The sequence below is a fragment of the Jaculus jaculus genome, chromosome Y (assembly GCF_020740685.1).
Source record: "Jaculus jaculus isolate mJacJac1 chromosome Y, mJacJac1.mat.Y.cur, whole genome shotgun sequence".
Classification (NCBI taxonomy): domain Eukaryota; kingdom Metazoa; phylum Chordata; class Mammalia; order Rodentia; family Dipodidae; genus Jaculus; species Jaculus jaculus.
The window spans coordinates 9,617,980-9,644,966 of NC_059126.1; the positions used below are offsets into that span (position 1 = coordinate 9,617,980).

The 26,987-nt window shown below is 43.3% G+C and overlaps 1 pseudogene; it reads right to left on the reverse strand.

The window, feature by feature from the left end:
- LOC123457062 overlaps nucleotides 1-26,987 on the reverse strand; it is a 99,459-nt pseudogene that overhangs the window by 67,060 nt on the left and 5,412 nt on the right.

The following is a 26,987-nucleotide window of genomic DNA, read 5'->3' on the forward strand; positions in this document are numbered from 1 at the left end:
AACTCATAGGCTTGTCAAAGAAAGAGGAACCTTAGACATTTTGGATGTTAATTAGCAAATGCTGTTTTGGAGTTATATTGATACTTAAGTCTTGTCACTGGAAGCCTACATGAGACCTGAACAGTTCTGACCATTATGGCAATTTTGGTATTGCATTTTATGACATATGTTAACTTAAGATAAAGTTTTCATTAATTATAGGTAATATTTGTTGGCTTGGTATTTTATATAATTTCCTCTTTCAAACTGACTTACACATATTGAAGTAATTTTACTATTTAGATTAAAGATATTTCAAATGAAGAAGTTAATCTGAGTCATATGGTACCCTGTGAGCCAATTTCAGAAGAAAAGGCTAAAGAATTACCTGAATGGAGTGCAAAAGTGGCTCACACCATTTTGTCAGGTATCATAGTAATGCTGAGTTTCCCCTACAGCTTTAAACTTCATAACCTAGGAAAAGCATTGTTTACAAGACAGAGCTAGAAAATCAATGCTTTGTATTTTCATTTTTAATTATTAATGTAGAAATAAATACCCAGAAGTAGAAAGAACTAGTTTTTAGAGTATCATCTATTGTCCTATAACTACACATTTTTCCTGGCATGGTCTTGTATGTTTTGCTCTTAGGAGAAGCGCCAATGAGAATCTTCAGGAATCCTTACACTACCAATTAGATATGAATATAAAATGATTTTCTTGTCTTTACAATTTCTGCCTTATCCTCTTCCCCTAGGTGCTGTGTTGTGAGGTTTGTGTCCTCTCAAAAATCTGAATTTTGAAGTGCCGACCCATCCCTAAAGTGCTAGTGTTAGAAGATGGGAACTTTGGCAATTGGGTCATGAGGGAGGAGCCTTCCTGAATAAGACTGATTGCTTTTAAAGAGACCCAAGAGCAATGTTCTGCATCTGCTGCTGCCCATGGGAAAAACAGAGGTGCTGTACAGTGAGCTAGGAAGCAGACTGGACTGCCCAGGCTCAAGACAGCAAAGAAGTAAATTTATATTGTTTCTAAGCCACAAATTTATAGTATTTTGTTATGTAGTACAAATAGTTTAAGATGCCTACCCCCAAAACAATGGAAATGCTTATCTGTCTTTCAAATTCTATTAGTCAGCTGTTCCTTCAGCAAAACACTGGAGGGCCTTATCTTGATAAAGTTAAAAAGGCTGTTTCATAGTGCTGGAGGCTCCAGTTCAAAATTGAGTGTTCTGTTCAGTTTTGACTTTTTACAATTGTGAGGAACATGGAAGCAGACTACTTACACCATGACCAGAAAGTGGAAAAAAGATGACTTGGGTGCCATAATCCCCCTTGATGGGACTTCTCTCCTAATGGTCCTCAGCATCTCCCAGTAGGACCGACTGAAGATGCTCAGCCTTTTCCAAAGGGATCTTTGGGGAATCTGCATTCAGAGCACACCAGGAAGCAAACCGCCCTTTAAGCACATACACGTGCACTGTGAAAATGAGAGGCTGTGGGGGTCCATGAAAGATGTCTGGGCAGTAAGAGACTACTCACAGGTTTTGCTGGTAGCAGCTTTAGAAAACACCAGAATGCTTGTCCTCACCAACATCCAACATCCAACATTTAACCTCACAGTCCATAGAGGCTTGCTGATGTATTCCTTTTATCCTATCTTTAAAATGTGCCAGTAATATTTCAATAAATCAAGCTCACGACACAATGAAAAGGTCTTTATTATTTAAAAAACTATGAACTTAGAGCTCCACCCATGCATTAAAGTAATTTCTTAAAGAAATAGTTGATCAGGCACTGACATGATAAGATACAATGAAGTGCTTGCTTCATAAGCATGAGGACCTGAGTTCTATCCACAGTACCTACATAAAATGCCAAAAGTGCCAATGCATGCCTGTAATCACAGTGCTGGGAAGGTGAAGATAGGAGGTTCCCTTGTCAGCCAATCTAGCCTGGTAGATGAGATCTAAGCCAGTGAGAGACCCTGCCTCAAATGTTGTTGGAACCTGAGGAACAACAGCCCAAGGTTGTTCTCTGGCCTTCACATGCACACACATGTGCATGCACATCCACACAGATGTGTGCCTACATACAGACACACATACCCCATATATGTATGTATGTATGTGTGTGTGTGTGTGTATATATGAATATATATATATATATATATATATATATATATATATATATATATATATATATTTATACACACACACACACACATATATATATATATATATATATATATGTGATATTTTAAGTGCATACACACACATACATATATATACATACACACACATATATGTGTGTATGTATGTATGTGTGTATATATATAGATATATATACACATACTTAAAATACTTTTGTATACACATTCACACACAAACACACACAGAAAAGTATTTTTAAAGCTGGTTAATTAGCTAAGAATAATGAAATGTTTTTCCCATTGCCAAAGTTCTGTGCTTGAGATGGGGGAAGAGATCAAGACAAAATTTCTAATATACTTGCAATAGGTGCCACTTCAAGAGATTTTCAAAGAAAATAAAATCCTTTTTTTTTTTAAATTATTTTTTCCATATACCTTTTTGTTTTTCTTGGTGTTTTTGTGATTTTGTTTTTTCTCTCAGGACTGAGAATTTAACCCAGGACCTTATCCTTTCTAGGCAAGTGTTAATCCAGTGAGCTAAATCCCCAATTCAATTTTTTTTCCTCTTGTTTTCTTGGCCTTTTCCTTACAGACTGCCAACCATTACTAGGTCAAAGTTTAGAAATCCAGCCTGTCATTCACATGTAAATGAATTGATTCAAAAATCATTTCCCCAGATTTTTTGAGCTTATACTGTCATGAGTTGTTCATTTACTACTGCTGGGCAACCTACCCAATCTCAAAGGCATATAAACAAGACAAAACAAAACAAAAAACAGAAGATGGTTTGCTTTGTTTAGAACTTATGATCAGAATGTTAACAGGAGGGATGGCTTATATCTGCTTTGTAATGTCTAAGACCCTGTTAGGAACACTCAGAGAGTGACTTGACAGTTGGGGCTCATTATCCTGTGCTCTCCCCTCTGGCCTCAGGGTTGGGAGAGCTTAAATCTAGAAGTGCTAAATTGCATGCCATGCCTAAGTGTAGTCTCTCACAGTAGCTTGGAAAGATATGCCTGTCCCAGCTTCTTCCTGTCTTTCTGTGCCTCCTTTAATAGCATGAAGTGAGCAGCTTTCCTCCAACATGACCTTCCACCATGATATTTGCCTACCTCACACCAAAGCCATGGTGACAGCTCACCGTGGACTAATACTTATTTTGAAATCGAGCCAAAATAAGCTTTCTTCCTTAAAGTTGTTTTTCTCAGGGATTTTCTTGCAAAAATACTAACACAGATTGACACAAAGTACAAGGTGACTTTCTGTCCACAAACTGCAATATTTCACCTTCAGCTGATATAGCAAACAAGAGCCAACCAGTCTACAAAATCATATATTTTAGGAAACCATTTTGTGCTGTTTGATTATGGCAAAAAATTTCTATTTGGGTTAATCTATGAAAAAGAGTATATATAACAAGGCCCCTGTATTTATTTTCCAGCTCAGTTTCACATTTTTATTTTATTTTATTAAATTTTATTTCAAATTTTTATTAATAAGTTCAATGATTATAAAAACTATCAGTAATTCCCGTCCCTCCCCTACTTTACCCTTGGAAACTCCACTGTTCATCATATACCCTTTTCAACCCAATAAGTCTCTCTTTTATTTTGAAGTCATGAACTTTGCATCATCTTATGGTGGTCTTGTGTAGGTAGTGTCAGGCACTGTGAGGTCATGATATCCAGAGCATTTTGTGTCTGGGGGAGCACATTGTAAGGAGTCCTACCCTTCTTTGGCTCTTACATTCTTTCCACCACCTCCACCACATTAAACCTTGAGCCTTGGAATGTGTGATAGAGGTGTTACAGTACTGAGCACTACGATCATTTCTTTCTAGCACCATAATGCCTTCTGAGTTATCCCAAGGTCACTGCCATCTGAAAGGAGAAGATTTTCTACCAAAAGTGAGAGTAGCATTAATGAACATCTTATAAGAGAAGTGCTTACTGGGCACTTTGATAAGCATATTATATACATTTAACCAGATATCAGCAGACATTACACCCCTAAGGGTCATGACTACACCTTTTTTAAGTTTTCAGTATCATGGATGTATTCCCTCCAGTCTAATTAGAGGGCAGTTGGTTTCCACCATGACAGACATGCCCCTATTGAGCCTGTTGGCTCATTTAGCATGGCTGGCCAATTATAAGGCTTGCAGGGTCCACTGTGAGTATCTTTGAAGGAACCCCAGGAGGCGGACCCCACTCTCTTCCCGGATATGGCGACACCCCCAAATCACTCACGAGAAGCGGTCTTGATGCAAACTGCAAGAGGATTTTATTCCAAGCATGCTGGGGCCCACAGTTGTACACCGCACGGGGTAGAGGACTGCAGAGCCCCAAATGCAGGAACGGGACAGTTTTTATAGGCTTTTTAACAAAGCCTGTGCATTAGACCAATCATTTTTCTAACATCAGGAGCCTGCGGGGTGCGAGCCAGTCAGTTTGTGCCACCCCATAGTTTCTAAGCCAATTAGTTTAATTTGTTCAAGCCCCTCGTGGACCAATCATTCTCTTATGACCTTGGTGGTCAGCATTTGCGCAGGTCCTTGGGTGGGAGTAGCAGATTGTGGTATCAGTCTCCTATGACCTTGGAGGTCAGCATTTGTGCAGGTCCTTAGGTGGGGGTAGCAGAGTGTGGTATCAGCCTCCTATGACCTTGGTGGTCTGAGGCAGGCTGCTACAGCTTATGGTGGGAGCTACTAAGGTTTACAGTGTGGGCTATTAAGGCTTATGGTGCAGGCTATTTGCAGAAACCAAATAAGTGGTTCACTTCGTTACTCATTTCCCATCCTTGAGGCCTATCTCATGCCCTTTTTACCTAGTTTTATATTAGGAGTGGGCTCTGATATAATGAGAAGAGGGATTCTTTACTTGCTTCCAACAGAGAGTAAAGCCTGGAGTTTGAGGTATGCAGGGGCCCACTTAAGCTCCCTTTGGAGTGTGATAGTATTCCTGGGCTTCTGAATTCTTGGGCCTTTCATCTTCACTCATAATTTCTCTTTCTCCCATTGAACTGCATGCAGATTGCTTCTTTCAACTTTCTGTCAGCTGCTCTATGTGGAGGAACTTATCAGGTGAGTTCCAGCAGGATTTCTCAGTGGCCTTCCAGCCCAAGTAGTGGAATCTTCAGCAATAGGGTCTTACCGTCTATTCCTGGTTGGAAACCAACAGCCTCGGCAATGGCCTATAATGTTTTGGGGGCATCAGTGACCTCCCTGGCCAACAACTCACTGGAAGGTATCCCATTCCTGGCACTGAAAATTTTATAGCAATGATTTCAGGCTCCTGAGTGTTCCATTGTTTGAAACCAGAGGATTCCATAAGATTTATTTATATCCTCTCAGATTTTGATTAGCCCTCCCTCCATCTTTCCTTTACTGAATCTCTTCCCCTGACCTCACTTTGGGCCTTTTCACCTGCATTAATCTATTCTTCTACTTACATATGTACAATGCCATTCTATAAAACAACCCTCTGCCTTCCTTTCTCTTCCCCTAATATCTCTTTTCTAGCTTACTGACCTATGCTACTGAGTTTCTTCCTACTCACACAGTAGCCCAATAATCTGACTAGGGATGTGTTGGACCTTGGGAGGCCTGGACATGAGGCCTAGTGGAACTTCCAGAGCCTAACTGCCTCTGCTAGGCTATGACTGAGCAGGGGGCCAAATGGCTTCTGGCCTGCTACTTCCACACAGGAAATTAGAATTCCTGCTCATGGGCACTTAGAACTCAGCAGGGGGCCAAATGGCCTCTGGCCTGCCACCTCCAGACAGGAAGTTAGAGTCCCCCACTCATGCGCACTTAGAACCAATCATCTCAAAGGTCATGCACTCTTAGAACCAATCATCTAAAAGGTCGCGGTATGCTATTGGCCCTTACATCTCACCCCACCCTAAAGTCTCCGCCTTCATTCTCAACATTATATAAACACGCGCCTGTGACAATAAGTGAGTTCCTGCTTCCAAAAGATTCCAGACTTAGTGTGGTTTGTGTGGTTTTTCTCTGGTGGCCAGGAGAGGTTTGTGGTTCAGCAGATAGATGCTCATCAACCTCCGTCAACCCCTAGGGAGGAACCAGCAAGCCTGGTTCTACCCTCAGCACTACCTGTGCTGGAAGGAGCCCAACAGGGATGTAGAACATTTTTTTTTAGATGTTTATATGCTCTCCATATTTCTTCTTTTGGGAACAGTATATTTAGTCCCTAAGCCCATTTATAATTGGTTTGTTTGATATCTTGTTTTGTGTTTTTTGTATAACTTAAATATTAATCCTCTATTGATGTATAGCTGGCAAAGACCTTTTTCTAAAAATACATATCCAGTTTTCCAAGCACCATTTTCTGAAGAGGCTGTATTTTCTCCAATGAGTATTTTTGACATTTTTATTGAATATCAGCTGACTTACATCTGGTTCCCCTATTCTGTTCCATTGATCTATCTACATGTTTGCTTTTGTGCCAGTACCAGCCTGTTTTTGTTACTATGGCTCTGTAGTATAGGTTAAAATCAGGTATGGTGATACCACCAGCCTTATTTTAGTTGCTCAGTATTATTTTAGATATTTGAGATTTTGTGCGATTCCAAATGAATTTTTGGATTGTTTTTTCTATTTGCATGAAGAATGCCTTTGGAAGTTTGATGGGGATTGCATTAAATGTGTAGATTGCTTTTGGTAGGATTGCCATTTTCACAATATTGATTCTTCCAATCCAGGAACAAGGAATGTTTTTCCACTTTCTAGTGTATTCTGCAATTTCTCACTTGAGTGTTTTATAGTTTTCACTGTAAAGATCCTTTACTTCCTTAGTGAGATTTATTCAAAGGTGTTATATTTTCTTTAATGCCATTGTGAAGGACAGTGATTCTCTGATTTCATCTTCTGTGTGTCTGTTGTTAGCACATAGAAAGGCTACTTATTTCTGTGTATTTATTTTGTATCCTGCTACACAGCTGTAGGTGTTTATCAGCTCTAACTGTTTGCTGATAGTGTCTTTTGGGTCCTTTATATATAGAATCATGTCATCTGCAAATAATGATGACCCATCAGTTGATGAGAGTGGGGTGTTAAAATTACCCACTACAACTGTTCTTGGTGTTATCTGTGACCCTAGTTGTATTAGCATTTGTTTGATGAGTTTGGGAACCCCCCGATTAGGTGCATATATGTCTAGGATTATAATGTCCTCCAGTTGGACTGTGCCCTTAATCAATATATAGTGACCTTTGTAGAAAAAAACCCCCTCAGGGGGACCCCACGCTCTGCCAGGATAAGGCGACACCCCAAATCACTCACGAGAAGCAGTCTTGATGCAAACTGCAAGAGGATTTTATTCCAAGCACGCTGGGGCCCATAGTCGTACACCACACAGGGGTAGAGGACTGCAGAGCCCCAAATGCAGGAATGGGGCAGTTTTTATAGGGTTTCTAACAAAGCCTGTGCATTAGACCAATCATTATTTAATATCAGGAGCCCCTCAGGGTGTTAGCCAGTCAGTTTGTGCCACCCCATAGTTTCTAAGCCAATTAGTTTACTTTGTTCAAGCCCCTCATGGACCAATCATTCTCTTGTGACCTTGGTGGTCAGCATTTGCGCAGGTCCTTGGGTGGGAGTAGCAGAGTGTGGTACCAGTCTCCTATGACCTTGGAGGTCAGCACTTGTGCAATTCCTTAGGTGGGGGTAACAGAGTATGGTATCAGCCTCCTATAACCTTGGTGGTCTGAGGCAGGCTGCTACAGCTTATGGTGCGAGCTACTAAGGCTTACAGAGTGGGCTATTAAGGCTACTAAGGCTTACAGTGTGGGCTATTAAGGCTTATGGTGCAGGCTATTTACAGAAACCAAGTAAGTGGTTCACTTCATTACTCATTTCCCATCCTTGAGGGCTATCTCATGCCCTTTTTACCTAGTTTTATATTAGGAGCAGGCTCTGATATAATGAGAAGAGGGATTCTTTACTTGCTTCTAACAGAGAGTAAAGCCTGGAGTTTGAGGTATGCAGGGGGCCCACTTAAGCTCCCTTTGGAGCGTGATAGTATTTCTGAGCTTCTGAATTCTTGGGCCTTTCATTTCCCACTTTTTCTCTTGTCAATAGTTCTAATCCTAGAACTTGGAAAGACTAAACATAATCTTCCTCTCTGCCCTGAAGGCCCTTATATTGTTGTCTAAGTACCATGATCTGGACCACACTCACTTGCTCTCTAACGAAAGTAAAAATCTTATTAAGTATGCAAGGCCAAACTGAAAGCATCAGGAGCAAAACCATTAGGGGTCCCATCAGGGTGGAAAGCAGAGTAGTCATCCAGGAGGACTTGTTAAACCATTCCTCAAACCATCCTTGGTCAGTTTCCCTCTCCCTTTGACGCTTTTCTAGTCTTTCCGTGAGTTTGCTCATGGAGTCTCTGATAGCTCCTGAGTGATCTACATAAAAGCAACATTCTTCCTTTAAGGCTGCACATAATCCGCCTTCTGTTAGGAACAGTAAGTCTAATCCCCTCTGGTTTTGTAAGACCACTTCAGATAAGGAGGTCAGGGACTCCTCTAGATTACTAACAGATTTCTCTAAGCTTGGAGATCCTCATTTATGACAGCATGTAGTTCACCAAGCCCTCTTTCTAATTGTTGTGGTCCCGTGACCAGGGCTGTGGTCCCCGTCCCCACACCGGCGGCTATCCCTAAGCCAAGTATGACTGCTAGGATAAGGGTTACAGGCTCCCTTTTGGATTGGGTGGGATGATAGTCATATTCATCGATGACTACTTCCTCAGGACGGTAGTAAACCCGGGCACAAGCTGGACCATAATACAGAAATTTTTGGATGGGTTAAAAACTGAAGTAGAAACACAGGGAGTCAGCCCAGTATCACTTGCCCACCACCTGTTATACCCTGGCACTAGATATTGGTTGTCTGAAGTCTGACTATAGGTCAGAGTAACATTACAAAGATGTTGGTGGGATGGGGGGGGGGGCTTTCCTATACATGCCCCCCTTCCTGAGACCTCAGGGATAGTCAACTTGTTTTTGGTCCCCCATGAACACCGACTATTATGTTCTTTAGTTATATTAAACTCTCCCATAGTTGCCATCCTCTCATAGTAGGGTGGTCCTGAGGATAAACAAAGCCAGCAGGCAGAGGTAATGTTGGGGTTGGTGGCGTTTATGGCGAGGAAGGCCCCTTGGATTAGGCTAAAGAGCCTCTGTCCTGTCCCGTGTGGGGCTTCCGAGAGTGGGCTAGTCAAAGGGGTTCTAGCAGTCGTTATGTGATGGGTCTTAGTTGCCACTGTGGGTGGGAGCTTGGGTAATGCCACTTTAGGGGGTCCCTGTTCTACTAGAACTTTATTAGGTCCTACTGGTCTTGGGGTGGGAGGCTCTATCTTAAGTCGTATAGTAAAGGTTAGGCCCTTATCCCATCCTGTCATAAAAAACCTGAGTCCCCAAGTTTTTCCTTTTATCCAGTCTCGGGACTCTCGACCTTGGGGGGTGAAAGAGATGCTGAGAGGAACTGCTTTCTTCCCATCTAATCCTTCCTGCACAGTAATCAGGTCCCAGGAGGAAGCTGGGTGCCAGTAGGTATTACCTGTAGTTTCACAACCCCAGTGTTTACAGTAGAACTCTTTTGTCCCTCCACAACTTCGTTTAGAAGTTCGGGGGCAGACATAAAATGGAGTATACTGCATCTTACGTTGGGCTGGCCCAGAGCTGCAACCCGGGTTGTCTGCCATATATTGACCTTGGGAGATGACCCCTTGTGTGAGTGCCTGTTTTGCCACATGAGAGTGGACTTCTCTAGAGACCTCCTCTGGGGTGAGCTCTGGGATATCCCAAAATTCTATCCCGGCTACCAGGGCACAGATGTCTGGGGTCAGGACAGGCCACCAAGTCCAGGGGGGTGCTTTCCTAGTTGCAGTCCATATTATATCCCCCGTTTGAGAAAGCACTTGCCAAGTCAACTTTTGGGGGACATGGGATTGGAGGCATCACATAGCTGGAGAAGCAGAAGCCATACGGTGAAGCCTGAGTTTAAGGGGATTGTCTGTCCTCTCGGCTTGCCATTCGGGGCCCGGTGGCGGAGCAGGCTTGACGTGAGATGCATGGATCCAGGCGGGTATTCCTTCAACTTTCACGGCCGTTGGAGTGGTCAGTAGGACGAGGTAGGGGCCCTTCTTCCGAGTGTCAAGGTTTCCTGCGCGGTGACGTCTGACATAGACCGAATCTCCCACCTGGAAGCAATGTGGGACCTGTAAGTCTCCTTCTCCTGAGTAAGCCTCCCGGAGTCGCTTCCATGCTCATTGTCTCACCCACTCGAGCACCTTGAGCCTAGAGAACAAAGGCTGGGAAAGTGGCACATCAATACTATGTATAGAGGTTATTTCTACCAGTGGAGGAGGCCCCTCATATAGCAATTCATAGGGGGTCAGTCCAAATTGCCCAGGTGAGTTTCTAACCCTAAAGAGCACAAAGGGTAGGAGAGCTATCCAATCATTAGCGCCAGTCTCTGCAGTCAATTTGGTGAGGGTCTTTTTAATGGTTCTATTTATACTTTTTATCTGTCCTGAGCTTTGGGGTCTGTATGCACAATGTAATTTCCAATCAATCCCCAATACTTTGGCCAGTCCCTGACTTACCTGGGCAACAAAGGTTGTCTGATCCTATTACCTTGGGTATCCCAAATCTTGGGAAAATTTCTTCCAGTATTTTCTTAGCCACCACGATTGAGGTTTCTTTCTTGGTAGGATAAGCCTCTACCCATCCTGAAAAAGTGTCTACAAAAACTAGTATATATTTATTACCATACTTAGCTGGTTTTACCTCAGTGAAGTCCACTTCCCAGTGAGCACCTGGGCTGTCTCCCCTTAGCCTCTTCCCAGGAGGCATTCTTGAGGGATTAGCATTGACCAGCTGGCAAGGTACACAATGCTTGACTACTAAGCCAGCTAAATCTGGCAACCTCAGAATATGGTAAGGAGACATCTGCAGCAGTTTTTGTAGATGTTTGGCTCCCAGATGAGTTAGGCAGTGTATTTGTTGAACGTACTCTAGTCCCTTTGCTTGAGGTAGAATCTCTTTTCCCTCTGAGGTAAAACAGGCCCCCTCTGGAGTTTCAGAGAACTGGCCTAACTTTCTAACTTCTTGCCAGTCACTTGGGGTATATCGTTGCTCACTTTTTTGGTTCTTTGGCTTCTCAATTATGGGCAGAAGGTTGACCCCCTGGGCAGCCTGCCTGGCCACTTGGTCAGCCATCTAGTTTCCTTTGAAGATAGAATCTTTGGCTTTTTGGTGGCCAAGGCAATGCATAATGGCCAGTCTTTTGGGTAGATGTAGGGCTTCTAGCAAACTTAGAATTTCTTCTTTGTTTTTAATTTCTTTCCCTGCTGAAGTAAGTAGCCCTCTCTGTTTGTAGATGGCCCTGTGTACATGTGCAGTAGCAAAAGCGTACCTGCTGTCCGTGTAGATATTCACAGACTTTCCTTCAGCTAGTCGTAAGGCCTGTGTGAGGGCTATGAGTTCAGCCTTTTGTGCTGAAGTTCCTTCTGGCAGACTGCTGGCCCAGACTGTTCGTGTTCCGTCTACTATCGCCACCCCAGCCATCCTCTTACCTTCTACAATGTAACTGCTTCGATCTGTGAACCAGGTTAATGTTCCTCCAGTCAGTGGGACATCTGTGAGATCCTTTCAGATCCCAGTTTCCTCAACCAGCAGCTGATGACAGTCATGAGTCACTGTCTCATCAGTTTCTTCAGGCAGAAGAGTAGCGGGGTTGAGGATGGCTGGAGGGGCAAACGTTATCCTGTTGGTGAGGAGCAGGCTCTGGTAGTGAGTCATACGGGTGTTAGTCATCCATCGGTCTGGGGGCTGCCGGATAATGCTCTCCAGGGCATGGGGGGCAATGACAGTTATCCTCTGCCCTAGAGTTAGTTTATCAGCATCTTTGATCAACGTGGACACTGCCGCTATGTCTTTTAGACATATAGGCCATCCACTAGCCACAGGGTCAAGTTTCTTTGATAGGTAGGCAACGGGTCTTCTCCATGGCTCTAAGGATTGGGTTAGGACTCCCCGGGTTATCCCCTTACGCTCATCTACGTAAAGGGTGAATGGTTTGGTCACATCAAGGAGGGCTAGGGCAGGCACACTTAATAGTGCCTTCTTGATGCCATTAAATGCCCCCTGGTGTTCAGAGGTCCAAATGAATTTTCCTTTCTCTTTAGTTAGTGGATAGAGGGGGGCATCTAGGGTTGCAAACCCTGGGATCCATAGTCTGCAGAACCCAGCTGTCCCCAGGAACTCTCTAACTTGTCTGGCTGTAGTTGGGACCGGTATTTGTACTACAGTCCTCTTTTGTGCCTCTATCAGCCATCTTTGTCCATCCCGCAAGGAGTACCCCAAATATGTTACCTCTCTTTTGCATATTTGGGCCTTCTTAGCCGAGGCTCGGTAACCAAGGTCAGTCAGCTCCAGCAGTAATGCTTTTGTACCTTTTAAACAGTCCTGTTGGGTAGCTCCTGCCAGGAGTAAGTCATCAACATATTGAAGGAGGGTTACCTGTGGGTGTTGAACTCTAAAATTGGCTAGGTCCCTGTGTAGGGCTTCATCAAAGATGGTTGGGGAGTTCTTGAATCCCTGACCGGGTCCAGGTGAGCTGCCCAGTCCTTCCTGTATCTGGGTCTCTCCATTCAAAGGCAAAAAGAGGTTTGCTGTCCAAATGTAATCTTAGGCAGAAGAAAGCATCTTTTAGATCCAACACTGTATACCAAATCTGCTCTGGTGGGAGGGCACTAAGGAGGTTGTAAGGGTTTGGGACAGTTGGATGTATGTCCTATACTCTCTTATTGACTTCTCTCAAATCCTGTACTGGGCAGCAATCATTGGTCCCGGGTTTTCTAACTGGCAGTAAGGGAGTGTTCCAGGGGGACTGAACCAATACCAGAATACCTTGTTGAATCAGTCTTAGGATATGGGGCCGAATTCCTTCTCGGGCCTCTCAGCTCATGGGATATTGTTTTACTGATACTGGTGTAGCACTGGCTTTTAGTTGAATGACCTGTGGGGGTACTCGTTTCGCCAAGCCCATGCCCGCAGTTTCTGCCCAGGCTTGGGGAAATTGTTCTAACCAGGGCTTTAGGTCTTGATCAGGCTCTACCGGGGAAGAGTATAATCGATACTCATCATCTAGCTGGAGGGTCAACACGGTGATGGGTCGACCTCCAGCAGACACTTCTGGTTTTTCTGATTTGAAGGAAATTTGAACACCCATCTTGGTTAATAGGTCCCTACCAAGGAGGAGCACTGGACATTCAGGAATGACTACGAGTTACCCATCCCACTCCCAGGTCAATGGTTCTTTGGGTAGTCCATGAATATTGCCATTGTCCGGTAGCACCCAGAACCCAGGATTTTTTTATCTTTTAGCCCTCCCATTGGTTCCAAGAGTACTGAATGTTCAGCGCCAGTGTCCACGAGAAATTCGACTGGCTTCCGCTCCACCTTCAGAGTTACCCTGGGCTAGGGGAGGGGCTCCGAGCCCCGTCCTCCCTAGTCTTCATCTTCTCCAAGGGTTAGGACCCTAGGTCTTTTGCTGTTCTTCTTAGGGCAGTCTCTTGCCCAGTGCCCTTTCTCCTTGCAACAGGCACATTGATCTCTATCAAGTTGGGTCCTGTTGCCCTGGTTCCCTATCTGCCTAGGGCCTGTCCTAAATTTTTGAAAATTTCTCTCCCTTTCTCCTTTTTTTTCTACCACTGTGGCCAGGATCCTGGTCAGATTTTTCTCTTGTCATCTATTGGGCCTATCCTCCCTTTCTTCCCTCTCTTTCTCATGTCTCTCTTCACATTCTTCTCTCTCTCTTTCTCTCCTCTGCTCCTTTTCCTCTTCTGTCTCCCTTTTGTAATATACCTTTTCTGCCTCTTTTACTAAATCACGCAGCTCAACTTCCTGTAATCCCTCCAATCTCTGAAATTTCCTTCTGATATCAGGAGCTGACTGTCCTATGAAAGCTAATGTTACTGAGCCTTTTTGAATCTCAGAGGTGGGTCAAAGGGGGTGAACCTCCTAAATGCTTCCATGAGCTTCTCAAGAAACACTGAGGGAGACTCCATTGGCCCCTGCATCACCTCTCTTACCTTGGCCAAATTGGTGGGCCTTCTGGAGGCACCTTGGAGACCCGCCACCAGAGCCTGGCAATAGATTTTTAAGCTCTCCCTACCTTCAGCTGTATTGTGGTCCCAAACAGGGCGAGTCAGAGGGAACCCCATGTCTATCTCATGCTGCAGCTGCGTGGGCCGCCCACGGCCCCAGGGACATTTTTTCTGGCCTCCATTAAAATTCTCTCTCGTTCCTCAGTTGTGAATAGTGTCTGCAACAGCTGTTGGCAATCATCCCAGGTGGGCTGATGAGAAAACATAAGAGATTCCATCAGCCTCGTGAGGCCTTGGGGTTCCTCTGAAGAAGGGGGATGGTTAGCTTTCCAGTTATAAAGATCTGCACAGGAAAAAGGCCAATATTGGAGGGGTTGTAGTTGGCCCCCCAGCATGGGAGGACCTGCCTCGCATAGCGGCAGTGTTACAATACCATTTGCTCCCTCCGGGGTAGCATCTCTCCAGCTCCGTGTCCTTGTGGCCGGCCCTCCCATTTCCAGGAGCTCAGGAGAGGCAGAGGAAGGAAGCCTGGGCAAGCCTGGAGGCGGAGGCTCAGGGAGGGAGTGGGGAGGAGGCTTGGGAAGAGTGGAGGGCGGAGTTTCGGGAGGGGCGAGGGATGGAGCGGTCATGGCAGAGCGCAGAGCTTCGGGAGGGGTGAAGGGCAGAGGCATGGGAAGGGCGGAGGGGGGAACTTCAGGAGAGGCGAGAGGCGGAGGTGTGGGAAGTGTGGAGGGCGGAACTTCGGGAGGGGCCAGAGGCCCTCCCTCAGCTCCCAGGACTAGGTAAGGGGGGAAAGGGCAGGCTGAGTCTCTGGCAAGCCGGAGGTTCCTCGATCTCAGGATAGATGCGACGGGGAGTAGAGGGTTTTTTTGCATTTTCAAGAGTCAGGACTCTGGAGCTTGAGTTCCTGTGTTTATTCAGCCACAGCCTGACCCATGGCGGGGGGATGTCCACCAAATCCTTCCAGGTGAGGATATAAGCCTCTTGGTTGGGACGGGAGCCTGGTCCATTCTGAAAAATAATATCTTTAATGGCCAGAATAGTCTCAGAATTAAAGGTTCCTTCTGATGGCCATCCGACCTCATAAGTTGGCCACTCAGAGGCACAAAACATTTGCCAGGGTCTCCTTCTAACCTCAACTGACAAATTATGGGCCCTAGACTTAACTTCACTCCAGTGGTCAAGAGTCAAGCTAAGGGGCGTCGTCAACATCTGTCCCATTTTAGAACTATAGGCAAAGACACAAAGAACAACAACAACACATACAACTGAGACTAACAAATCCAGACACCAGTGACCCGTCCGCGTCCTCCACAAGTAGGCAAAAGAATCGGATGGCCGCGAAGGAGGAAGCTTCCACTCTAACAGCAGTACTCGGTCTTCTGACTGTGAGTAGGAGACTACCAGGTGTCCCTGGCTCTCCTCACCTCCCAGGGCATCCCCCAGGGTGGCAGCCTGTGATCCTCCTAGCACGTCTGCTGATCACGGTCCCCTGGCCCTTTAAGGCCCTAGAGGACAGCTGCAAATCAAACCAAGCCAAAAGCGCACATCCCAGAAACCAGATACTCAAAACGAAAACACCTGCCAGCAAACATTCATTCCAAAGGGGCCCCCTTACCTCCAAGTCAGTTCTCAGGTGTGTGTGGGGGCCTTCTATCCTGGACGAGCCCCCAATGTAGGAAGAAACCCCTGCAGGGGGCCCCCACACTCTGCCAGGATAAGGTGACACCCCAAATCACTCACGAGAAGCGGTCTTGATGCAAACTGCAAGAGGATTTTATTCCAAGCACGCTGGGGCCCACAGTCATACACCACACAGGGGTAGAGGACTGCAGAGCCCCAAATGCAGGAATGGGGCAGTTTTTATAGGGTTTCTAACAAAGCCTGTGCATTAGACCAATCATTATTTAATATCAGGAGCCCCTCAGGGTGTTAGCCAGTCAGTTTGTGCCACCCCATAGTTTCTAAGCCAATTAGTTTACTTTGTTCAAGCCCCTCATGGACCAATCATTCTCTTGTGACCTTGGTGGTCAGCATTTGCGCAGGTCCTTGGGTGGGAGTAGCAGAGTGTGGTACCAGTCTCCTATGACCTTGGAGGTCAGCACTTGTGCAATTCCTTAGGTGGGGGTAACAGAGTATGGTATCAGCCTCCTATGACCTTGGTGGTCTGAGGCAGGCTGCTACAGCTTATGGTGCGAGCTACTAAGGCTTACAGAGTGGGCTATTAAGGCTACTAAGGCTTACAGTGTGGGCTATTAAGTCTTATGGTGCAGGCTATTTACAGAAACCAAATAAGTGGTTCACTTCATTACTCATTTCCCATCCTTGAGGGCTATCTCATGCCCTTTTTACCTAGTTTTATATTAGAGGCAGTCTCTGATATAATGAGAAGAGGGATTCTTTACTTGCTTCTAACAGAGAGTAAAGCCTGGAGTTTGAGGTATGCAGGGGGCCCACTTAAGCTCCCTTTGGAGCGTGATAGTGTTTCTCAGCTTCTGAATTCTTGGGCCTTTCATCTTCCTTATATTTCTTGACTAATGTTGAACTGAAGTCTACCTTGCCAGATATTAGGATAGCAAGCCCTGCTTGTTTTCTATGTCCATTTGTTTGAAACATCATTTTCCAACCTTTCACCCTGAAATAGTGTCCCATCCTTTGTGGAAAGGTGAGTTTCTTGGAGGCAACAAATTGAAGGATCCTGCTTTTTAACCCAGTCTGCAAACCTATGTCTTTTGGTTGGGGCATTGAGTCCATGGATATTAAAGATATTTAAAGGTGTGTATACATTTTTTTTTTTTTTTTTTTTTTTTTAGTTCTTCTGGTTTTAACTTTACTCTCTTTCATTAACCAGTATCTGAGTATTGTTTGTTTTCTCAGGTTCCTTATATGTGTTTTTCTTTCTCTTCAGCATGGAGGATTCTTTCAGGTATTTTCTGTAGACATGGTTTTGTCTTCAAATACTCCTTTAGCCTGCTTTTGTCATTGAATATCCTTATTTCTCCATCTATTTGAATGGATACCTTTGCAGTTTGTTTGACAGTTGATATCTTTCAGATCTTGAAATACATCACTCCATGCCCTTCTGGCTTTGAAAGTTTCTGTTCAGTAATCTGCTGTGTTCCTGATGGGCTTACATTTGTAGGTAACTTGATTTTTCTGTCTAACTGCTTTCAATATTTTTTCTTTGGTTTGTGTGTTTGATAATTTTGTTATAATTTGGCAAGAAGAGCTTCTTTCCAGGTTTTATCTGGTTGGTGTTCTGAAGGATTCCGGCAAGTGCATTGGCACCACTTTCCCAACTGTGGGGAAATTTTCTTTTATGATTTTGTTGAAGACACCTACTCTGCCTTTGGAGTGGAATTCTTCTCCTACTATATCCTGAATTGTTATGTTTGACCCTTTCATAGTACGCTGAATATCTTGAAATTCCCATTATTACTTTCTTACTAGTTTTCCTTTTTCTTTGTTGGACTGTATTAGATCTGCCACCTTGTCTTCTAGCTTAGATATTCTGTCCTCTCCTTCACCCATTCTACTGGTGAGATTTTTTGCAGAGTTTCTTATTTCTTTAATATTGCTAGTAATTCTGACTGTTTTTTTCTTTATAATTTCTACTTCCTTATTTATGTCTTGTATTAACCTCTTTATTTCATTAAATTGGTCTCCTCCGTCTTCTTTTATTCCTATGATTTCTTCTTTAACTTCTTTGAGCACGTTCATAATCTTTCATTTGAAATTTTTCTCAGGAATTTCCTCTAAGTCATTCTCACTGAAGGTCATTTCTGATCCATTAATACTTTTTGATGGATTTATATTGTCTTGATTTTTCGTGGTTCATGTGTTATAACGTATGTATTTTTGCATCTTGGATTATTTTAATGCTTGAATTTTCTAGTTAGGTGCAGTATTATTAGATGTATCAATCAGGCTGCTATTACATACCTTCAGGGTAGGATCTTAAAACACTAGGTGTGGCTCTCAAGACTCTCAGAATATCTACAAAAGTAACCCTAGCTGTTGGGTTTGCCTGCTATGAGAGTATCCAAGTAGGCTGTGTGGAACAAATTACAGGCAGAGTCTAAAATTTATATAAACAATGTATACATTCAATGGAAAACAACACAGAGTATTTATGGAACAATAGGTCTTTTGACAACCAGGTCCTCTAACAAAGTCACTGCCTCTTAGGATGTATGGTGGCCCACACCCTTAACACCAACTAAGAGGTTAAGATATCTGTTGTGTAGAGGGTTCCAAGTTAGCTTGTGACCAGGTGAGACACTTCCTTAATGAACAACAGAAGTGGAAACAAAGCGACTATAAATCATGAAGCAACAAATAACAAGCCCATAATATAGCTTATTTAAGAATGGTAAATATGACCATCCATCAGATTTAACATATAATTTATCCTGATATGGAAGGTAGAGTTAGCATTTCCACTTCAGGCCTATATACTAGGCTCACTTGGCAGGTACTGACCTGATGTAATCCCAGTTACCTTTTGGGATGATTTTGCATTCCATTATGCTGTGCTCCTGTTTGGGTCCCTCTTTGGTGCACTGCAGGCTCAGGAAGGCTGCTTGGGTCATTGGATCACTGCTATGGTCGCCAGTGCTGTGTTCTGTGATCTCCTGCTGGTCTCTGGTGCTTATGCTGGTGGGGGGGAGGGGAGGCTGTCAGTGGTTGTTGTAGGTCTCTCGCTGTTCTATGTATGCTCTACCTCTTGACCTACTCCTCTGTGTTCACTGCTATCTTCCCTTCATGTTTCTTGAGTCTGTGAAGAGTTGTGGCATGAGTGGAAAATCCTGTCGCCTGGCTTTTCTTGCAGCTCAAGCCAAGCATGGAAGCTGTGGCCCCAGGGACCTGGTGCACTGCTGCTGGAGCCACTTCTGTCTGCAAATGTGGGCTCTGGAACTCTCCTCTGATGCCATTGGTAATTTCTTACACACTTCACTTTTTAGCAGAAGAGTGTATTTTGCTGGTTTTTGTTTGTTTGTTTTGTGTGTTTTGGATTTTTCTCTGCTAAGCTGCTTTGGCATGGTTCCTGTGCCACCATATAACTGGAAGTCACCCTTGTATTTTTTATTAAATTCTCTGTAGGAACTCGTTACCTAGTGTGGTCTTTAGGCTCTCCCAAGGAGCACAGAGAATAAACTGAACATCTACAGACAATACTCCTATAAAACCACAACAGATCTGGTGACATAGCTGAAGGCTAAAATAAGTCACTTCCTGGTTTTTACAAGCCAAGTAAAATACAAGGAAAAATCTCTGTCATATGAGGAGTAGTCCTCATGTTGCAGTAGTCAGTATACCAATTTTCTACTCTATTAACCAGGTAAAGAATATCAGAAACCAAATATGGAACAATTAGTATTCACAAACTAACTTTATCATTATAAAGCTATTGAAATTTATCATTAATGTCAGATCTGTGTTACCTTGAATTTCAGCTGTGTCCAGCATAGAAAGCTGTGGTTTGTGTATTTTCTTCTTAAGAGCAAATACTGATAGTTGGTTTCTTTAATTCGTTGAAAGTAACCAGTGTGCCCGAAACTGTAGTAAGGTTCAACGTAGATATCTAAGTTACTGATCTACCTCATATTTTTTCAGCAAACATTCATTTTTGCTTTTTGTTATCATGTGTCAGCACTGCCCAGTACACAACATGGATGTAAGAATAAAGCTAGCCTATATTTGGTAACACACATCATTTAGAACACATAGGTACCAGTAAATGATATTATCTAAACAGTGTCTGCAGTTTTAATATATTTGCCAGTGTTACACTCTTATTCTATCACGTGGCAGTAATTATTCACTTCTAATATTTATCGTTATTAGTTCTGTGAGTTTTGATATTCTATATTCATACATTTTTCTCAGTTATCAAAAAGAAATCCTTTTCTGCTTCATAAAATCCTTGTTGTACTCTCAGTGTTTCATTGTCTCTTATTTTGTGATTTCTCAATCTTCTTTCCTCAACTTTATTTCCTTTGTTAAACCTTCTTAACCTATAAGCTAGGGACTCAGAAAGTTTTGTGATGCGGTGTCTTCATGAATTTTGTAGGTTTCTCTACTTATGGGAATCTGTGTTTGGCCCTGATTTTCCTACTGCTGTTTTCTGTGTAGGACTGTGAGTAAAAGTAGAGACAAAGATAGGTTATTGACAGAAACAAGAAGATAAACCACATTTTCCACATATATGCTGTTTTTCATTGTTAACATGTTCACATAAATTGGTATGCTTTTCATTTGGTCACTTCATAACTATGGACTGGAGAAATCACATCACAATGCCACAGGTCTTGGGAGAACATCCTTAAATGTTTTATATGAACACTTTATAAAACTTATTGTTTCAAGCTTATCCAAAGAGAAAAACATTTTAAGTCCTGGGCTCTAGAGAGGAAGGCAATGCCCTTATTCCCATCTTTGGAGAAACTGTGTTTCTCTATCCTCTTGTTGCTCTCTTTCTTCAACTTCTTTGTCTTCATTTCTACTGGTTTTGGACCTCTTGTCTCTATTGGAGAAGGCCCTGCCATCTGGTCTCTCTGACAATGACTTCTGGCATTTGAGTGGCACACAGCAGGAGAAAACAAAGGCCAACACACCTTGGCTGGTGACATGGCTGAGCCATCCAGACCTATCTCTTCCTCTCAGTGTTGTCATATTTTCCTTCCTCAGGCTGAGTAAACTAACGGGTGCAGTGTTCCAAGGACTTGGGCTTTTTGATAAGGAAGGAACTATGTGGGGCTCCTTCCTAGTCAGGTAGTGCTGAGGGAAGGACCAGGCCTGCTGGTTCCTCCATAGGGGTTGTAGGGATTATGAGTGTCAGAAGACTCAGAAACCTCTCCTGACCACCAGAGAAAAACCACACTGAGTCAGGAATCTTTTCAATGCAGGAACTTGCAGAAACAACTCGCTTTATTACTCTGATCAGTTGCCTATATCATGTTGGGGACAAAAGCGGGGATTTTAGCATGTGTGAAGAAGTAAGGGCTAATAGTAAACTTTAACTATTGAAATGGTAATTACAATTGCCATGTGGAGGTAGCAGGCTAGAAGCCATTAGTTGTTTTGCTGAGTCATAGCTGGCCAGAGACAGGTCGCCAAACTTTAGCTAGGCTCAGGAAGTTCCACTAGGCCTCACGCCTGGGCCTTTCAGGGCCCAACAAACTAGATTCTCTACCTACCTCCTTCAGTCCAAAGCAAATAGTTCACCCATGATCTTTGAAATACACATATTCAGGTTTCAAGTTTGTATTGTTTGTGTCTCTTTAAGGATATCTTGGAAAAATGGTGTCTGGACTAAGACAAAAGGACAAAAATGACTGGACCTCCTGTGGTGGTTTGATTCAGGTGTCCCCCATAAACTTAGGTGTTCTGAATGCTAGCTCCCCAGCTGATGGATATTTGGGAGTTAACGCCTCCTGGAGGGAGTGTATTTTTGGGGGCAGGCTTATGGTCTTTATAGCCAATTTCCCCATGCCAGTGTTTGGCACACCCTCCTGTTGCTGTAGTCCACCTTATGTTGGCCAGGGGGTGATGTCCACCCTCTGCTCATGCCATCATTTTTCCCTGCCATCGTGGAGCTTCCCCACAAGCCTGTAAGCCAAAATAAATCTCTTTTGCCCAGAAGCAGCTCTTGGTTGGGTGATTTCTACCAGCAATGCGAACCGGACTGCAACAATAAAGTGGTACCGAGGAGTGGGGTTGCTGCTAGACCCCTGACTGTGTGGCTTTGGCCTTTTGGAACTGATTTTCAAGAGGAATGTGGGAGGAGTTGAAACCTTGGCCTAAGAGATGCGTCGCAGTGCTGTAAGTACAGCTTAAAGGACGATTCTGGTCTGAGCTCCAAGATCTGAATGCAGTAAGAACTATGGACTGTGAGGTTTGGCTTATGAGGGTGAGAAAGAGCTGTGCCTGGACTGGGCTAGCAGTTTGTGTGAGAAGCTTGCTCTTGTGCCTGTGTCCTGAGAAGTTGGACAGGGTTGCTTTGCGTAGAAATGAACTGGTGTGTGCAGAGGGATATGGCACAGAAAGAAAAATCTTTGAGTGAACTGTTGCCTGTTCAGCTGCAACTAAGAGATTACAACCTTTGAGACTGGGCTAGCTGACCTGCGCTGGGGCAATAAGAAGAATGTCGACTTTTTTGAAGGGGCCTGAGTGCTCAGGGAATGTCCTGTTCTTCAAAGTCTGCTTTATTCCCCCCTGGATTAACAAATTGGCACCCTACCTGGTATCGTGGAGTATAAGAAATGCTGGAAAGAGGGTCATTGAGTTTGCAACATGGTCTTGTGTTTTGGAAATGGCCATGGGCAATGTGAAGCAGGTTTGCTGGTTGCCTGCATAGAGACCCCATGGGGCCATGAGGATGAACCGTGGCTTGCAGTGGAGACCCAGTGAAGATGCCGGGACCATGAGATGGCTGCAGAGGAGCTGCCGGCCCCGATGAAGTTTCCCAGGACTGTGAGTAGCCTAGCTGGAGGGGCGGAATTGGAATGCCAGAGACTTGTTGCTGGTTAGAATTATCGGACTTGAATATTTGTCACTGGTTAGAGTTGCTGGACTTGAAGCTACAGAGTTTGATGTTTGCCCTGGTTGTTTTAAATCTTGTATTGGTTGAATGTTTCTTTGCTATGCCCAATGCCATCTTTTGCAGTGTGAATATTTATTTTGTGTCATTATGGGTTTTTTGAGGTTATATTTTGGTATTATGGCTCAGTTAAAAGATCTTGAACTATGGGGATGTATGATCATCATTGAGATTGATTAAAAACTATGGGGACTTTTAAAGTCAAACTGAATGCATTGTATCTTACACCATGTATGGATATCAGTTTATGGGGGCCAGGGGCGGAATGTGGTGGTTTGATTCTGGTGTCCCCCAGAAACTTAGGTGTTCTGAATGCTAGCTCCCCAGCTGATGGATATTTGGGAATTAATGCCTCCTGGAGGGAGTGTATTTTTGGGGGCAGGCTTATGGTCTTTATAGCCAATTTCCCCATGCCAGTGTTTGGCACACCCTCCTGTTGCTGTAGTCCACCTTATGTTGGCCAGGGGGTGATGTCCACCCTCTGCTCATGCCATCATTTTTCCCTGCCATCGTGGAGCTTCCCCTCGAGCCTGTAAGCCAAAATAAATCTCTTTTTCCCAGAAGTAGCTCTTGGTTGGGTGATTTCTACCAGCAATGCGAACCGGACTGCAACACCTCCTGTCAAATGTTGTCTTTAAATGGTGCCAGAACTCATGCTTTGTCTGTAGCACCATGGTCAGTAACATACACAGAGTCTACAGGCAGTAGTGACCACAAAAACCAGTACAGATTTGTCACAGAGATGTAGGATCTAAGTATTAGACACTAAGATTAGTTGGCTTGAATGCTTATGGTATGGCATACTTGGGATCTAAATATTGAGCTTTTATCTTCTTCTTGGTGATGTTACTTATTAAAGAGCTTAAAATATAACTGGTTCTAATTTAAATTTTTCTTTAAAAAGGTGCTTCCTAGATGAGTTAGGGCTTAGTATAAGGAGCTGAATTCACTGGTAAAGCTATCCAAATAGGGGCTTCTAAACTCCAAGAAAAGATTCAACCAGAAAAAACACCAGTGGCAATCAGTCTAGCTATCACCAGGGGCCTTTATATTCGAAAGCAGGCTAACTGTACTCTCTGTTGGAGAATCTGCTTCTCTTTTTCAGATAGATGTAGATCCTAAGGAGAGAACCACCCCATCATAGCTCTAAAGGACTCCATCTGAAATTAAGGACAATTGCCAAAACAAGCAAGGGTGCTGTTTTCTTGGTGAACTCAGTACTAGCACAAGGGTGAAGGAGGATGACCAAGAGAACAACCAACTCCTACCAAATCAGATTCAGAGACCTAGAGGTCCCCAACAACTCACCACTAAAGCAGACCAAAAATGAACCCAACATGGCTCAGAGAAATTTTGCAAAGAGGGGTGGAAAGAATGTCAGAGTAACATGTTGAGTCATGATCTGAAGAGACATTTCTCCTACCCATAACTGTGGGCTAACTCCACACTGCATGACCAATATACCTCAACAATGAGGGACGAAGGGGAGGGGATAGGACTTGGACCAGCCTAACAAGAATACCAGCTTGACTGTATTCACTATGTACAAATCTAATTAATAAAAAAAAAATTAAAGTAAATGGAATTTAAATAAATAAACAGGGGCATAATTAGATCAAAGAGAATAAAAAACAAGTGAAAAGTATGCATTGTCATTATTGTAAAAAAAAAAAAAAAAAAGAATTCAAGCCAGGCTCATGCCTTTAATCCTTGCTATCAGGAGACCTAAGAGAGAGAGGCCTGCCAAGAGTTCAAAGCCAGCCGAGTCTACAAAGTGAGTTCGAGTTCAGCCTGGGCTAGAGTAAGAAACCCATTCCTTAAAAACAGGCTGAATACAAATATTTGAAAAGGGAATGTTACAGGGGGCCATGTGACTGCCAGTGATCAGTCTGTGACTACACAAGCTGATGTTCTTTGGAGAATATAATCATATATACACATTAGCCAGATCACACACCCTCCTTTTTAATATTTACCTTTCCCCCCATGTTTTCCTTTATGATGCACATCCTTGCGGCCTTGGCCTAAAGAAGGATCCAACTGCCTCACATCAGTTCCAGAAGATTCAGTCAGGGAGCCAGGGGGTGTTTTGTGTCTCCGGGGATTTGGAACTCATCTTCACCTTCTGCTCCATTGCAATTGGCCTAAGGAATAAGAAACTAAGCGTACCTCAAAGTGGACTATTCAGACAACTTTCCTCTAGGGACATCAAACCATGGTCTCATGACATACTTGCTGAAACATCAGTGTCTAATAGTCCACAAACAACTCACTTCTTTTCTCTAAACTTTGTGTATGTGTGCAAGCATATGCATGTGTTAACGTGGGCATGTGCCTATGCGCCACTGTGAGCATGTGAAAGTCAGAGAACAGGCGTGGGATCCTCGCCTTCCACATGGTTAGAGAAAGGGTTTCTCACTGGCCACTGTGAACACACAAACTAGCTGGCCTCCATGCTTTAGGATTCGCCTGACTTCTTGCAATGCATGTCTGGCTTTAAGAGGGTGCTGGGATCTGAACTCCAGTCGTCAGTGCAGCACAAGCATTAAACAACTATCCTTTCCCCAGGTCTCTTCTTTAAATGTCTATTTCACTTTTTACCAAACCTCAAACACACTGAGAGATTGTTACACAGCATTCAGCTTCAGATAAATTACAAAAGGGGAAGAATAAAGCACAACTAACAGCAGTTGTTGGAATCAGTTACCATCATTCTGTTACTTTTGGATTTAATGAATAATAAAATTAGGAAATATTTAGAATACTAAAATTAATTTAATGGCAAATTCACAACACTCACTTTTACTACCCTATTGTTGGAAGACTTAATTTTCTGCAGTTTTCATTTAATACTGTAGGTGTTTATTAGCAAACACTTAGCTGAATGAGTGCTTAGGAATAAAAATTATTGCAAATGTAATTTACAGTTGAACACAGAAAATATACATACAACACAGAAAATGAGGATATTGTAACCTCAAAGTCAGTCAGTCTCTTACCTGAAGGCCAGCACTAAAGGTCCAATGACTCTAGTGGTAAAGGAAATAGCAGTACTGCATTAGGTCTGTGAATACCGACATATTACTTCAGGGAGAAACCATGTCCCAAACTCTTCCCTCTGAACTTGCAAGGCCACATCATTCTGTATGAAAATTGTTTGGTTAACAGTGCTTAAATAACTGCTGGCTATTCTAATGTGTTGTCATATTAATAGTGACTATTTCATTTATACAGGTGTACATGTGTATGTGTATACATGTATGTGTGGGTGTGTAGGTAGATAGATTGACAGTCAGATCTCTTATATATGTATTTATCTATCTATAACTTTGTATTCTCCTATTCTTACTTGCTATCCTATGATATAACAATTGGTTAAAAACAGCCCAAATACATGCTAATTATATTATCATCTTTCTAGCCTCATTAAATCCCATATAACTGTCATTATGCATAAAAAGTATCCTTTTGCCAAACAGGACGAGCAAGAACACCTAAGGAAACCTCAATTTACTAATCCATCTTGGCTCCCTGGCAGACAAGTGTGTGCAAAGACAAGACAGGCTATTAAATAAGAAACGTTCATGGGATGATTGCTATGGCTTGGGTATGAAATGTCCCTCAAGGCTCAAGTGCTGAAGGCCAGGTCTTCTGCCACTTGATCCAGTAACTGACAGCTGACTAGATCTAGAGGGCAAGAACTTGATGGAATAATGTGGTGATAAGGATTATCAGTGTAGGAACTGCAAGGGGGACCTAATTTGAGAAAGGGGATCTTTATAGGGTGTATACTTGAAGAGTATATCTTGTCCTGAGCTCCTACCCCAGCTGTGAATTCTAACTGCCATGATGAGAGCAGCTATCCTCTACCAGGCTCTCTGACATGTTTCTACTTGTGGCATGTTAAACTCACAGTCAGCAGACCATGAGGCAAAGTACTTTCTTCTTTTCTCTACAACTAAAAAATAACACACACTACATTTTTGTCTATCCCAGAATGCCAATAGGACACCTAATATTTTCAAACTAATCCATTTGCTAAAATTACCTTCAGTACTTGCAATTTGGTTCAATCAAACAGTAAACTAGCTGTGGAAATACCTACCATTCACAGAGCA